A 17,011-nucleotide genomic window follows, 5' to 3' on the forward strand; every position below is an offset into this window, starting at 1 on the left:
ATTTTATTAAATATATTGTAAAGATTCTAGTTTTGAGTTAAGCATTCATCTTTCTCAATTAAATTTCAAACTTTAAATTTTAAATTAAAATTTTTTTGGATTATTCTTAATTTTAATTTAATTTTTCTTATAATTTTTGTCAATATTAATTTTTTTTTCTTTTCTCTTTTATTAATTTTATTATTTAATTTTTCACACAAATTATAAATTAAATTTCAATTCAAATATTTTGTTGATTTAACCTTTTATTTATTTACTTATTTATTTATTTACTTATTTTTTTTTTTTTTTTTTTTAAGAGAAATGGCGGACTTGAAGGGGGTGCAGGAGGAGGAGTCCATGAATGTGGATTTGAGTGACTCTCCCACGTCACTTATTAATTTTAATGTAGAATCTCCAAGTGTAGTCACTACACAAATACCTCAGTCATCATCATCTTTGTTGATGTTAGCAGATGCCGCTAATGCCGCCAAGCCAGATAATTTTACATCCAATTATGAAAGTTTTTTTCTAAAACATTTTGATACCCTTCCTCCTTTTTCTGCTTCTGGAGACATTGGTAAAAAGAGACCTCGTGAGACCAGTCATTCGCGAGACTCTAATTCCACTAACTCTTCTATCTCAAATGATTGCAATAGGCCTGTTGGCAAAAAAACTCCAATTTCTTCAGAATTAAAAATCGATAATGGCCCTTCAGCTTCTTCTGGTACTGTATTGAGGGGATTGTCTACTGGTCTTTCTGCTCCCTCTGGCTCTAATGTAAGACCTTTGACTTCCTCCAATATTGGACAAGATGGTCGAAATGATGATAGGATTCTTTCTAATCAATTAAATCAAGACTCTTTCTGGTTTAATGATAAATTTGGTGATATTTCTAAGAGATATAGTTCATTCAGCTCCCCCCCATTTGTCGTTCTTATGGAGAGTACCGTCTCAGGTCGTAATGTGGGAAAGTTGGATCCAGTTTGTGTTCTCAATTTATTGAACCCCTTTATAAACGGAGGAAAGTCAATTACAAGAAGCGGAATTAACCAATTGAAAATTACATGCGATAACTGGTTGAGTGCTAACAACCTTATTGATAAGAGAGAACTTTCTCTGGCAGGTTTTAGATGTTTTATACCAGATTCTTTTTTGGGAAAAAAAGGCTTTACTACTCTATTTCCTATAAGTAGAACTATTCCAGAAATAGTCTCCTTCTTTGATAGTCCCACATTAAGCAACATAATTTCTATTAAGAGAATCTTTAATGGTCAAACTCCGACTGACCGGGTGGAAGTTACTTTTTGTACTAGGGCTGTCCCAAGCTGTATTTCTATGAGTGGTTATGATTTACAATTAATTCCGGTCATACCGAGACCAAGAAGATGTTTTAAATGCCAAAGATTTTGCCATACCCTCAATCAGTGTCGATCTACATTCCCTTCATGCGAATTTTGCGCAGGGAGACACCTTACAAAATTTTGTCCTAGAAAGAATGCAAGACCTTGTTGTAAGAATTGTAAAGGTCCTCATATTGCTTCATCAGGTGATTGCCCGATTTTCGAGTTCGAATTTGGTATTCTTAAACTTAGAACTACCCTTGGTTGTTCTAGAGATGAGGCGAGATTGATGATCTCTTCGGAAAATCCTGATTTATTTAGTGAGGTCCTTCCAAGGGATGACGACTCCCTTATTGACTCCTTTAATAATGATATTGCTACACTTGTTGAGGGAGATCACACTGAATCTAATAATAATCCTGCATCTTCAACACCGGTACGCCATTTTGTCGGACCTAATGTTGAAGGGAATCAGAATTTCAGGAAACCCTTATCCCTGCTCGAGGTCGCTGAGTCTCTTGGTGATGATAATCTGACGAGCAAATTGACTGCTGTTGATGAACTGTCCAATTTGAGTCAGTCTAAGTTGGACCTTATAGATTCGATGCGAAAAAACCTGTCTTTTTAACTTTCTTGCATTTTATATATGTTCGTTGATTATTCTTTTAGCGTTTACTAAACTTGTTTAAATTTTATTTTGTTTATTTTGTTTGTTTGTTTTTTTTTTTTTGAGATCTCTAATGGTATATTTCCATTATTTTCTTTGAAGGGGATAATGAGAATGAAATATTTATTATTTACATATTGTTTTATTGATCTGTTTAATTTTCTTTTTTCTTTTTACTTATTTTATTTTTTTAATATTCATTTAAGCAGGAAAAGGAGAAGAAATATATTTATTCAATCATCTATTTATTTACTTGCTTATTTATTTACCTGTTTATTGGTTTATTTTATTTTTTTTATTATCATTGTTATTATTATTATTATTATTTTTTTTTTTTTTTGTGTTCCAAATATTGTTTTACTTTTTGTTAAAATGAGTGTTTTAAGTCCATTATTGGATTGAAATGAACCTCTATAAGATATACCCTATAGATCTGATGAGTTGAAGTTTATCTCTATTATTTTATTTTATTTATTTTTTTTTTCTTTCTCTTTCTCTTTCTCTTTCAAATTATAACTTTAATTGTTCCCAGAACGCTTATTAAACTTGTTGAAATTTAATTTTCGTTGGTATTCTATTGGAGCTTCTCTATTGTTATTTGGTTTAGAGGAAAGAGAAGAGAGATAATTTTCTTTCTCTATTCTGTTATTTATTCATTTGTTTAAATTGTTTTTTTATTTGTTTTTTATTGTTGTTGATGGTGTTTTTTTTTTTGTTAAAATGAGCGTTTTTAAGTATGGAACTTGGAATGCTCGTAGTGTAGTAAATAAAAAGGCTGAAATTGAATCAATCCTCAGCTTATATGATTTGGATGTTTTAGCCATCTCTGAAACTTGGCTTTCACCACGAGTTCAGGTATGGCAGATTCCTGGTTACTATACTTATAGGAAAGATCGTGATGATCGACAAGCTGGTGGTGGCTCCTTATTACTAATTAAAAATACATTGTTAATTACACCATTACATATAAATAAGAAAGTTTTATCGCAAATTGATGTTGTGGGTGTCTCGATTAGCACAGAGTTTGGTCCACTGCAATTTTTGTCAGTTTACGCTTCACCTGGAGTACAGGTAATATCATCAATTTGGTCCGATCTCATCCAGAGCTGTAATTTAAATGAAAAAATAATTTTATGCGGAGATTTTAATGCTCATGCTTGGCTTTGGGGTGCGAATCATAATGATCGTCGTGGCTCCTGTTTAGCTGAAGCAGTTGAAGATTTTGATTTGATTCCTTTAAATGATTGTATTCCAACTTTTATAAGATCAGATGGAGTCAGGAGTAATCTTGATCTGATATTTGTGTCATCTTCTCTTGTCCAGGTTTCATCGGTTGAGGTTACTGCAGATTCTTTTACTTCAGATCATCTTCTTGTGATTGCTGAATCCGATATTACACCTAAACTTGTTAAGTCAACTACTAATAAACTTAATACCAAGAATGTAGACTGGTCTAAATTTTCGGTTAGCATTGATAACAAATCTACAACTCTTTTAAATGATCTAGATGATGGTGCAGATGTTAGGGATGTGAACAATAAATTTGCTTTACAAGTTAAGGATGTATTATATGATTGTGGTGCTTATGCCCCATCAAATTTGCCAGGCAAGAGAAAGGTCAAACCACTTTGGTGGGACTCTGAATGTGATAATGCTCTGGAAAGAAGAAGATCGGCTAGAAGGGATCTTTTAGCATCCCTGGCGGATTGAGAAAACCGAGTTGTAACCGAATTGGGTTACGATTCGGTTACGATTCGGTTACGTTTCGGTTCATTGTGAAATATTATCATTAATCGACGAAATATGTAGTAAATAACTATTAGGAATGGTTAATATACATTTAGAGTGCTTATTTATGTAATAATAATAATAAATTAAGATATAATTAATTAATAATAAGTGTTTTAAGTGTACGGTGCATACAGTTGTTAAATTACCATATATATGTATATTACCATCAGCGGCAGCTGTGATACGCGCGTTAAACCCTAGATGGCGTTAAGGATGACTTTGTGAATGAATTTCTAAAATTAAGCCCTTGAGTGTCAAATGTGTAAGTGAATATATATGTTTTAAAAAAATAGATCAATTTATTAAAACAACTCTTTTGATTTGTACAAATATAAGAAAAAAATTTTTATAACTAACAAAAATTTTTTTAATGAGATAAAGTTTTTTTTGTGTCAAAATTAATGTTTCTTATTTTATTAAGGAAAAAATTTTTTTTTAAGAATAACAAATTTTTTTGGAAAAAAGTTTTTTTCAAAATTAATCTTTCTCATTTTATTGATGAAAAAAAAATTTATTAAAAAAAAAAATGTTTTTTTTTGTTTAATTATTATTATTATATATAATAATATATAATATATAATAATATATATAATAAAAATAAGTAAACAAATAACAAAAATAAACATTTTTTTTCTTAATAAATTTTTTTTTCATCAATAAAATGAGAAAGATTAATTTTGAAAAAAACATTTTTCCAAAAAAATTTTTTATTCTTAAAATAATTTTTTTCCTCAATGAAATGAGAAACATTAATTTTGACATAAAAAAACTTTTTTCCCTAAAAAAATTTTTTTTCTAAATAAAAAAAATTTTTTTCTCAATGAAATGAGAAAGATTAATTTTGACACAAAAAAAACTTTATCTCATTAAAAAAATTTTTGTTAGTTATAAAAATTTTTTTCTTATATTTGTACAAATCAAAAAAGTTGTTTTAATAAATTGATCTATTTTTTTAAAACATATATATTCACTTACACATTTGACACTCAAGGGCTTAATTTTAGAAATTCATTCACAAAGTCATCCTTAACGCCATCTAGGGTTTAACGCGCGTATCACAGCTGCCGCTGATGGTAATATACATATATATGGTAATTTAACAACTGTATGCACCGTACACTTAAAACACTTATTATTAATTAATTATATCTTAATTTATTATTATTATTGCATAAATAAGCACTCTAAATGTATATTAACCATTCCAAATAGTTATTTACTACATATTTCGTCGATTAATGATAATATTTCACAATGAACCGAAACGTAACCGAATCGTAACCGAATCGTAACCCAATTCGGTTACATCTCGGTTTTCCCAATCCGCCAGGGATGTCAGAATTGTGATCTCTTATCAAAATTTAATTCTATTGATAATGAAGTTAAGTGGTTTCTTCGACAGAAGAAAAAAACTTCTTTTGTTAAGTTTTGTGACAATATAAAGCCCTCAATGGGAATTAAAGAAATATGGGGAAAGGTCAAGGCATTTTCCAGCGCATTTCAACCATTTCGGACAGGAATTTGTAATGACCCTAACTCTGATGTTTTTAAAAAACTTCAGGAAGAGTTGGTTCAGGAAAATATTCCTGTTATTAATCTACCTTTAATTCCTGATCCAATAGTTCCCAATATATTGAATGAACCTTTCTCTTATTTAGAATTTCATTCTGCTATTTCTCAATGTAAGAAAAATTCATCTCCTGGCCTTGATTCTATTTCAAATGAAATTCTTCAAAAATTGCCCACCTCTAGTAGGAGACTTTTACTTCGGCTTTTTAATGACTTTTTCACAAAATCTGTGTTTCCAGATACCTGGAAAAATGCCAGGGTTATATTTATTCCCAAACCTGGTGGAGTGGGTTTTAGACCAATTTCATTGACATCTAACATCTGTAAACTTTTTGAGAAGATGGTCCATAGAAGATTGGAACACTATGTTGAATCCGTCAATGCTATCCCTAGATTCCAATTTGGTTTTCGTAGGGGACTTTCATCGATGGATTGCGTTTCTACCTTGACCACTGATATACATATTGGTTTTGCTAGGAGGGAACATACAATTGCCCTGGCAATTGATATTAAAGGAGCTTTTAATAATATCACTCCTCAATCTGTCTATAATCGACTGACAGATTTAGGTGCTCCTTCTAGAATCATCAACTTTGTGTCTTTTCTCACGAGTTCAAGGAGACTGTTCTTTTTCGCTGATACTGATGAGTTTAGGCTCTCGGGTGTTGGAGTTCCTCAGGGTGGCGTTTTGTCGCCTCTTTTGTTTAACCTTGCTCTTGGCAATATTGATTCTTGTATTCCACATGATGTTAAATGGCTTATGTTTGCTGATGACTTGATTCTATATATCAGGTTAAGAGATCCAACGTTAGGAATAAAAAGACTAGAGGAAGCGGTCAAATTAGTCTCTCAATGGTTGGTCGATTTGGGTTTGACAATTTCAATTCCTAAATCACAACTAATTGCATTTTCTAGAACAAATCAAGATTTGAATCAATTATATATCGAATTGGATGGATGTAGAATTAATGTTGGTGGTCCAATGGAATATCTCGGAGTGATTCTAGATAGAAGATTATCATGGCTTCCCCACATTAAAAATATTGCTGCTAAAGCCACAAGAGCAATTAGTGTTATCAGGGCCTTATCTAAGGTTTCTTGGGGTGCTAATCCAACTACATTACTTAATGTTTATCGTAGTTTTGTTAGGGCTCATTTGGAGTGGGGATGTCAACTATTTTCTTTAGCTGCTAAATCTAATTTAGCTATTTTAGACCGTATACAATTCTCTGCCTTAAGATCAGTACTTGGATGCATGCGATCTACTCCCACTTCAATTTTATTATCTGAATCTGATGAGCCTCCTTTACATCTCAGAAGAGCCATGCTCTGTAGAAGACACATAGTTAGAAATATCTCTTGGTCTCGCAACCCCCTATTTCCCAAACTACAATTACTGGATGAAGTCTTATTTGGAAGAACGGGTTCTCCGGATGAAGGAGTCTTACGAAAAACAAAGTTTTCTTTACTTGAAGCATATATAGATGTTGGGGTTATGCTCAATAAATGTGGTAGAACAAAAAAACCTAATTTTTTTGATTTTTCTTGGCGTGAGCTTACATTTGATATTTCGATTGATGTGGACTCCGGTTTGGAAGTTAAATCTAGTGTTAATCCATGTGAAACTTTTGATTTTTTTATGAACTCCTCTTTTAAGGATTATGTGCACATCTTTACTGATGGTTCGCATAACCCAACTAGGAGTCTTTCTGGAGCAAGCTATCATGTTCCCTCTATGAATCTTGATTTCTCAGTCAAACTCAGTGGAGTCATGTCTGCTGAATCCTGTGAATTATACGGTATATTGTCTGCATTGAAATTCATAAGATCTACTCAATTAAATAAGATAATTATAGTATCTGACTCGAGAACTTCACTGAGTGACATTGGAAATAGGTTTTCACTTCTTAAGCCGCATCCCATTATACTTAAAATAGTTAAAATTACACTAGAGTTGATTAACGAGGGTCGTCTTGTCCAATTTATGTGGGTCCCATCACATAAGGGTATTGTAGGCAATGAAAAAGCTGCCAAATTGGCTAAAGAGTCCTACAATTTACCTATAGGTAATTTTGCGGGTGCTCCAATGAGAGACTTTTATTCATTGTTGAGATCTGATCTAATATCGTGGACAAATAAATTATGGCCCTTTTTTGGTTCTAATATATCCCGTAATCCCTATTTTGAAAAAGTTAATATCAAATCTGTAAGACCCTGGTTTGGCGGCATTGATGTGCCAAGAAGATATATTAATTTAATTACAAGATTGAGATCTGGTCACATATGTACGGGAGAGCATTTCTCTAGAATGAATTAGACTCTTCCTCTGAATTGTCAGTGTGGCGAGGAGTTTAAAAGCCTCCGTCATTTATTAAGTTATTGTCCTCTACTATCTCCTTCTAGGCCTGCATTTTTCTCTTATTTGTCCTCTAAAATTTTGAATTTTAATCTGGACAGTTTAATTTTTAAGCCAACTTTAAATTCCGTAATTGAAATTGGCAAATTATTTAAGGATAGTGGAATAATTTTATAGTCTTCTCAAAACTTCAATCTAAGTTTATTTATTGAGATATTACTGTGAATTTCCCTCAAATCCTTTTCCCTTAAGCAGCAATATGTAACTATTAAACGCCGCATATACATCTAACCTTTACTGAATTCGTATATTGGAATGGACAATAATCGCCTCACACGATATAGAGGCTAATGGCACAGTCACAACCTGACTGCCTTGCTACGTAGACAATAATACACTGCAGTGAACTGCACTTTATCTGTGCTTAAAATCCTGGACTGGTTTAATGCCTTGGATTACCCATAAATACTATCGTTAAAACAGTGTTCGTGAAAATTAACTGTATACCAAAATCTCAAATAATTAATCATTATTAGTGACATTCATTATCTTTTATTACTGGAAGTGACTTTTAGTACTGGCTATTTGTCTATACAAGAGGCCATTTAAACAAAACAAAACAAAAAAACAAGTGGCACGGAGTCTGTCCAACAAGTGGCACGAACTAACGAACTTGCCACAAGTTGGACGGACTTCGTGCCACTTGTGGTACGAAACACCGCCACTTGCGTCCGAGACGCTCGTGAACCGTACAGGCTTACGTATGTATACGGAAGCTTCTATGCGCCACCACTAAGCATTCACTCGCGTTACGAGGCACGATTGAATCGACCCACTCGTGCGTACCACAGTGATTATGCTGGGTACACTGATAACTTGGTACAGCGCCACTTTCACTCTAGCGTTAGGGAAAAGAACTATATCTAAATGTGATTCAAAGAATACAAAATTAATTTACTACCTATGGAATTAAGGTGCTTATATACCTCAAATTTCGATCAGATGAACATTATTTCTGGACCGTGAAAATGCGTGAAAAGTCATTTTCACGGCGGGTATTTTTGAATTGTTTTATACAAAAAATGTTTTTTTAAGAAATATAATATTAAATAATTGTTTTAATATTTAAGAACACTTTAAAATAGTGATAGAGTGATGATTTCATTAAAAAATTTAGCAAATTTTGCTTTAAAACGTTTTCTGCTACAAGAAAGTGTAAAATGACGATGTTTGTGAAATGGTTTTTACAGTGCTTTTTCCTTGTTAGTGTCTCTCAGAGTTTTGTTTATGTTATGTCGGTTCTTTTTAACTTGTAATAAATAATGAGTGCTGAAAATAAATCGGTAAGTTGAAATGTTTATCAAATAAATTTAAATTCAACTAATTGTTTCGAATAACTGAAAGAAACATGTACACATGTACACTGTAGAAACCATTTCACAAACATCGTCATTTTACACTTTCTTGTAGCAGAAACGTTTTAAAGCAAAATTTGCTAAATTTTTCAATCAAATCATCTTTTTATCACTATTTTAAAGTGTTCTTACATATTAAAACAATTATTTAATATTATATTTCTTAAAAAAAACATTTTTTGTTTAAAACAATTCAAAAATACCCGCCGTGAAAATGACTTTTCACGCATTTTCACGGTCCAGAAATAATGTTCATCTGATCGAAATTTGAGGTATATAAGCACCTTTTGACTATTACATTATTATTATTATTATCTTATAATAATCTTGGTATTAATTCATTCACTCATTCCGTCCGCACCCCTGCTCGGTTTTCGGTGACGGAGAAAAGAACAAGTTATGGAGAGAGAAAGATATATCTTTATTTTGCAAATGAGGGTTCGCTTGACCTGCAATCTTTTAAAGAGGATTAATAAATAACTCTGAGGACCCAGGTAATTATTTCTTTCTCTCTTTATCACGTGAAAAAGCTATATAGAAAGTCTAAAACTTTATTTTGCATACCTTTCTTTCTTACACCAAGGAATATAACATAAGTGCTTCTTTGTTTAACATTGCGTTTTTCTTTCTAGACAATTGAAAATGGCATAAGAACATCTTCGTCTAAAATCTTAATCTTCTTCCTTTTTGTTTTTAAAATAAAAATTCATATATCTGTATATATGTATATAGGAGAGAGTGACAAACAGTGGGACACTTTTTTTCAAATACATATTAATATGTCAATTTTATATATTTTTGGACACTTTTTGGTATATTACAATAAAGTTTGAACTCTTTTCTACATAATCCATATATTCTATTTAAATTATATTGTGATTAAATAGAAAAATTTCAAGTTTTTGGAATTTTTCTTGTTTTGAAGGTTTCTGTTAAACAGTGCGGGAAACCCGTTATTAAAAAATGAATAATTGTTTGAATAATAATATTCTGCTTCATATACTTTGTAAATATATATGTTTTGCATTAAATAACGTTAACAAATGTTGCAAAGCACTCATAATTTAATAATATTTTACATTTTTATAATACAATGTCAATTTTCATATGAAAAATTGCTATTATTTTTTTTATGTTTACAATACTGCTGATCATACGTTATAATTTGGTCATAACCTAAAAACAATTTGGAGGAAAATTTGAATAGTCGTTCTCTTATCAAGTGTTACTTTTTAAATGTTGCCGAACAACAATTGTAATAATTATCAATTATAAATTTTTGAATTTTTAAATGTTTTTTAGCATAAAAAAATCACATTTTTAGTCGCTGTGTAAGTATAAATGCGCATGCGTATAGCTGACACAACTTATAATTAGTGTTGCCAAAATCCACGTTTCATAAACTAAAATTTTTGCCTATCCCTGTGTTTCATGTCCCACTGTTGAAATTGAGCAATCGCAAGAAATTATTTAAATAAAAATTGTTTGTGAAATTTTAAAATATTTTAAATTATTGGATATTATACTTAGAAACATAAGGAAACGAAGTAACAATTACACTTTTTTTAAAACTGTCCTATCTATATAAAAATCAGCATTGTATTTCAAGAAAAAATTTACTCCGGAACGACGTCAAAGACAGTTTTGTCAATTTTCTTTGTAAATAGGACGATCATCGATTGCGTCCTGTAAGGGGAAGTTGCATATCCCTACTCTACCCGCCAAGCCATAAACACGGAGCTCGAGGGACGCATGCACCGCGGGGGGCCTAAGCGACGTTCTCGGGCCTAATGACATTTTCTATTTATGGCCCTTAATGAGTTTTTCCAAAAAAATAAAAAAATTTTAAATATTAACAATTTTTAATTTTTTTTAACATATTCTGATTCCTCGTAATTTCACGATTACGAGCATATGTTGTTCGAATTAAAAATGTTAATATTTAAAATGTTTATAATTATTATTAACTATAATAATCTTGGTATTCATTCATTCATTCATTCATTCATTCATTCCGTCCGGACCCCTGCTGGGTTTTCGGTGACAGAGAAAAGAACAAGTTATGGAGAGAGAAAGATATATCTTTATTTTGCAAATGAGGGTTCGCTTGACCTGCAATCTTTTAAAGAGGATTAATTAATAACTCTGAGGACCCAGGTAATAATTTCTTTCTCCCTTTATCACGTGAAAAAACTATAAAGAAATTCTAAAACTGAATAGGTAACGCATACCTTTCTTTCTTACACCAAGGAATATAACATAAGTACTTTTTCGTTTAACATTGCGTTTCTCTATCTAGACGATTGAAAATGGCATAAGAACATCTTCGTCTAAAATCTTAATCTTCTTCCTTTTTGTTTTAAGAATAAAAATAAATATTCATATATCTGTATATATGTATATAGGGGAGAGTGACAAACAGTGGGACACTTTTTTTCAAAGACATATTAATATGTTAATTTTATATATTTTTGGACACTGTTTAAGTTAAGCAATCGCAAGAAATTATTTAAATAAAAATTGATTGTAACATTTTAAAATATTTTAAATTATTGGATATTATACTTAAAAACATCAGTAAACGAAGTAACAATTACACTTTTTTTAAAACTGTCCTATTTATATAAAAATCAGCATTGTATTTCAAGAAAAAATTTACTCCGTAACGTCAAAAACAGTTTTTTTCAATTTTCTTTGTAAATAATGAATCAATGTGGCTAAAATTTTTGGAGATAGTGTGTTGTCATAAACATGCTTTACATTTAAATTTTGGTCGAGTTTCTTTAAGTAGTTTTCCAGAAAATTAAAGTGTCCTACTGTTTAAACTGTGCCACTGTTTATCACTCTTCCCTACCTGTATTAGAGCCCCAGAAAATTTTAATAAAAAAATTTAAAAATTATTACCTGGCCCCTCAGACTTAATCTTCATTAACAAAGGCTCTATTGTCCAAGGATAGGTAATGTTTGTGGTAATTGTTCTGAGGGTCTAATACTGGTATATATACATATTTTTTTTTATTTTGAAAACAGAAAAAAAGAAGAGTAAGATTTTCAGGCGAAGATATTTTTATGTTATTTTGAATCCTCTAGATAGAGAAATGCAATATTAAATGAAAATGTTTATATGTTATATTCCTTGATGTGAGAAAGAAAGATATACATTACCTCTTCAGTTTTTGCCTTTTATCTTTATATTTCCATGTGATAATACACGGAAAAAATTTCGAGACGTCAGACGTGCCGATGTCAATGTAAACCTACAGTACATTTCATTATGTACTCAGAGTTAATCTTCATTAACAAAGGTTCTATTGGCCAAGGGTTGGTACATCTTTATTTTTCTATATAATAAATGTGAAAAAAGAAATTATTAGCTGGGTCCTCTAGAGTTAATCCTCATTAACAAAGGTTCTATTGTCCAATGGCTGGTTTTTTTATGGTATTTTTTCCGGGGTTTTAATACAGTTATGAATACGTATATATGTTATTTATAATAAACTACTGATTACTCATATAAGAGTGTCCTTTTTGCACTTATTGGCTGATCAGTAGTTACTGATTCATAGTTACACATAGTTCTCTCATTCATTTGGATATACGGTAGTTTTATTGGATAAAAGGCAAAATTGGTTATATTGGATTAAAGTAAAAATTGGTTATATAGAATTAAAGGAAAAATTGGTTATATTTAGTAAAAGGTAAAATTAGTTGTATTGAATTAAAGGAAAAATTGGTTATATTTAATAAAAGGTAAAATTGGTTGTATTGAATTAAAGACAAAATTGGTTATATTTAATAAAAGGCAAAATTGGTTATATTACAGGGAGTGAGCAAAAGGGTTAAAGATATTTAGATTTTCATGAATCAAAAATAAAATTAAACGAAGTATACTATGGCCAACATAAAAGAGTATATTATTTTAAGTGATAAAGATTTAAAAATTATTGAAAATAGAAATAAATTGTTAAATTACATGCATATGTACAAATTTGAAGATTTATTAAGAAAAGATTCTTTTGTATGTACAAATGCTTGATTTTATTGTCCCAATTAGAGACGGTGATAATCATATTCAAATACTTTATAGTTTTTGAAGCTGTTGATCAACAACCTTTTGGTAGTGCTGAGTGTGGAGTATATGCAATAGCATTTGCAACATCTATATTATTTAACGTAATGCCAAACCGTGTAAATTATGAAACTGATAATAACAAAATGAGAAACAATTTTAAGCCAATGTTTGAAAATAATCGCTTAAATCATTTTCCGACAGTAAGAACGTCTCACAATAGGAATTCGATAATAGAGAATGATTAGAACCATCTTTTCATAAATTGAACACAGGAACATAAAAATTATATTTTTAGTAATTATATTCCCAGTAATAATATTAACAGAGTTCTATTAACACAAGATTTAAAAATTAAACATTCTCTAAATGACACTGGTGAAAAGAAAATAATTCGTACAACTGATAATAAGGTGAACAAAATTTCACCACATGAATATTTAAAAATGAAAAATTTTCTGAGTAAAGAAAATGATAAAAAGATAAATCGAGCAATTAAAGAGAAGGGAAGAAAAAGGAAGGCAAGGCGCGAAGTTTCATATGAGCAGAAAATAATAAGACAGGAGAATGAGAGATTGAGAAAACGTAATCGTAATAAATCAGAAATAAAATAGAAAGAGCGCAAAAAAAATTTGACATGCAAAAAAAGAAATTATCTATAAAAATTAAAGATGGAAAGAAAATACACAAGGATAAAAATTTGGCATGTAGGAAAAGAAAAATATCAATGGAAACTCAAGATGAAAAGAAAGTGCATCAAGAAAATAATTTGTCATGTAAGAAGAAGAAAGATGAAAGGAATGTGTGAAGAAAAGAATTTGACATGTAAAAACGATAATTGGAATAAAAAAAGTGCAGGAGTTGCAATAATGTCTTTTGAAGATTTAGATGAAAGTAAAGTTCCACAGAATTATTTAGGTTTAATAAATGTAGAATGTAAGTTTTGTAACGCGTTACATTTTTTGTGTGAAAGACCGTCCCATAGATACATCACGGAGGAATGTCCCCGTGAAGAGGACATTATGATATCGCCTAAATGTCACAAAAATTTTTCCGGTTGATATCAGCTTGACATTCAAGCAATATACCGTGCTACTTGGGTGGTAGATCCAATATAAAGAATTTTTTTTTACATTTCTAATATTAAATTTTTTTGAAAAAAATGAATAAAAAATATGGTTAATGCACACTAGCAACGTAGTCGGCCGCTTGCGGACGACAAAGTTGCTAGTTAAATAAATAATCTTGGTATTCATTCATTCATTCATTCCGTCCGGACCCCTGCTGGGTTTTCGGTGACAGAGAAAAGAACAAGTTATGGAGAGAGAAAGATATATCTTTATTTTGCAAATGAGGGTTCGCTTGACCTGCAATCTTTTAAAGAGGATTAATTAATAACTCTGAGGACCCAGGTAATAATTTCTTTCTCCCTTTATCACGTGAAAAAACTATAAAGAAATTCTAAAACTGAATAGGTAACGCATACCTTTCTTTCTTACACCAAGGAATATAACATAAGTACTTCTTCGTTTAACATTGCGTTTCTCTATCTAGACGATTGAAAATGGCATAAGAACATCTTCGTCTAAAATCTTAATCTTCTTCCTTTTTGTTTTAAGAATAAAAATAAATATTCATATATCTGTATATATGTATATAGGGGAGAGTGACAAACAGTGGGACACTTTTTTTCAAAGACATATTAATATGTTAATTTTATATATTTTTGGACACTGTTTAAACTAAGCAATCGCAAGAAATTATTTAAATAGAAATTGATTGTAACATTTTAAAATATTTTAAATTATTGGATATTATACTCAAAAACATCAGTAAAGGAAGTAACAATTACACTTTTTTTAAAACTGTCCTATTTATATAAAAATCAGCATTGTATTTCAAGAAAAAATTTACTCCGTAACGTCAAAAACAGTTTTTTTCAATTTTCTTTGTAAATAATGAATCAATGTGGCTAAAATTTTTGGAGATAGTGTGTTGTCATAAACATGCTTTACATTTAAATTTTGGTCGAGTTTCTTTAAGTAGGTTTTCAGAAAATTAAAGTGTCCTACTGTTTAAACTGTGCCACTGTTTATCACTCTTCCCTACCTGTATTAGAGCCCCAGAAAATTTTAATAAAAAAATTTAAAAATTATTACCTGGCCCCTCAGAATTAATCTTCATTAACAAAGGCTCTATTATCCAAGGATTGGTAATGTTTGTGGTAATTGTTCTGAGGGTCTAATACTGGTATATATACATATTTTTTTTTATTTTGAAAACAGAAAAAAAGAAGAGTAAGATTTTTAGGCGAAGATATTCTTATGTTATTTTGAATCCTCTAGATAGAGAAATGCAATATTAAATGAAAATGTTTATATCTTATATTCCTTGATGTGAGAAAGAAAGATATACATTACCTCTTCAGTTTTTGCCTTTTATCTTTATATTTCCATGTGATAATACATGGAAAAAATTTCGAGACGTCAGACGTGCCGATGTCAATGTAAACCTACAGTACATTTCATTATGTACTCAGAGTTAATCTTCATTAACAAAGGTTCTATTGGCCAAGGGTTGGTACATCTTTATTTTTCTATATAATAAATGTGAAAAAAGAAATTATTAGCTGGGTCCTCTAGAGTTAATCCTTATTAACAAAGGTTCTATTGTCCAATGGCTGGTTTTTTTGTGGTATTTTTTCCGGGGTTTTAATACAGTTATGAATACGTATATATGTTATTTATAATGAACTACTGATTACTCATATAAGAGTGTCCTTTTTGCACTTATTAGCTGATCAGTAGTTACTGATTCATAGTTACACATAGTTCTCTCATTCATTTGGATATACGGTAGTTTTATTGGATAAAAGGCAAAATTGGTTATATTGGATTAAAGTAAAAATTGGTTATATAGAATTAAAGGAAAAATTGGTTATATTTAGTAAAAGGTAAAATTAGTTGTATTGAATTAAAGGAAAAATTGGTTATAGTTAATAAAAGGTAAAATTGGTTGTATTGAATTAAAGACAAAATTGGTTATATTTAATAAAAGGCAAAATTGGTTATATTACAGGGAGTGAGCAAAAGGGTTAAAGATATTTAGATTTTCATGAATCAAAAATAAAATTAAACGAAGTATACTATGGCCAACATAAAAGAGTATATTATTTTAAGTGATAAAGATTTAAAAATTATTGAAAATAGAAATAAATTGTTAAATTACATGCATATGTACAAATTTGAAGATTTATTAAGAAAAGATTCTTTTGTATGTACAAATGCTTGATTTTATTGTCCCAATTAGAGACGGTGATAATCATATTCAAATACTTTATAGTTTTTGAAGCTGTTGATCAACAACCTTTTGGTAGTGCTGAGTGTGGAGTATATGCAATAGCATTTGCAACATCTATATTATTTAACGTAATGCCAAACCGTGTAAATTATGAAACTGATAATAACAAAATGAGAAACAATTTTAAGTCAATGTTTGAAAATAATCGCTTAAATCATTTTCCGACAGTAAGAACGTCTCACAATAGGAATTCGATAATAGAGAATGATTAGAACCATCTTTTCATAAATTGAACACAGGAACATAAAAATTATATTTTTAGTAATTATATTCCCAGTAATAATATTAACAGAGTTCTATTAACACAAGATTTAAAAATTAAACATTCTCTAAATGACACTGGTGAAAAGAAATTATCTATAAAAACTGAAGATGGAAAGAAAATACGCAAGGATAAAGATTTGGCATGTAGGAAAAGAAAAATATCAATGGAAACTCAAGATGAAAAGAAAGTGCATCAAG

The 17,011-nt window shown here is 30.2% G+C and overlaps 1 protein-coding gene and 1 long non-coding RNA gene across 4 annotated transcripts in view; one reads left to right on the forward strand and one right to left on the reverse strand.

Moving 5' to 3' along the window:
• LOC127290866 (STING ER exit protein) overlaps window positions 1-17,011 on the reverse strand; it is a 254,912-nt gene that overhangs the window by 189,587 nt on the left and 48,314 nt on the right. The gene's annotated exons all lie outside the window — the stretch shown is intronic.
• Window positions 8,933-10,156, forward strand: LOC127290871 (uncharacterized). The gene is made up of 3 exons (XR_007844503.1): window positions 8,933-9,048; window positions 9,176-9,614; window positions 9,753-10,156. It is a non-coding gene; the product is annotated as an uncharacterized LOC127290871 (long non-coding RNA).

The sequence above is a fragment of the Leptopilina boulardi genome, unplaced genomic scaffold (genome assembly GCF_019393585.1).
Source record: "Leptopilina boulardi isolate dan_hultmark-lab unplaced genomic scaffold, ZJU_Lbou_2.1 LbouV2_90, whole genome shotgun sequence".
NCBI classification, from domain to species: domain Eukaryota; kingdom Metazoa; phylum Arthropoda; class Insecta; order Hymenoptera; family Figitidae; genus Leptopilina; species Leptopilina boulardi.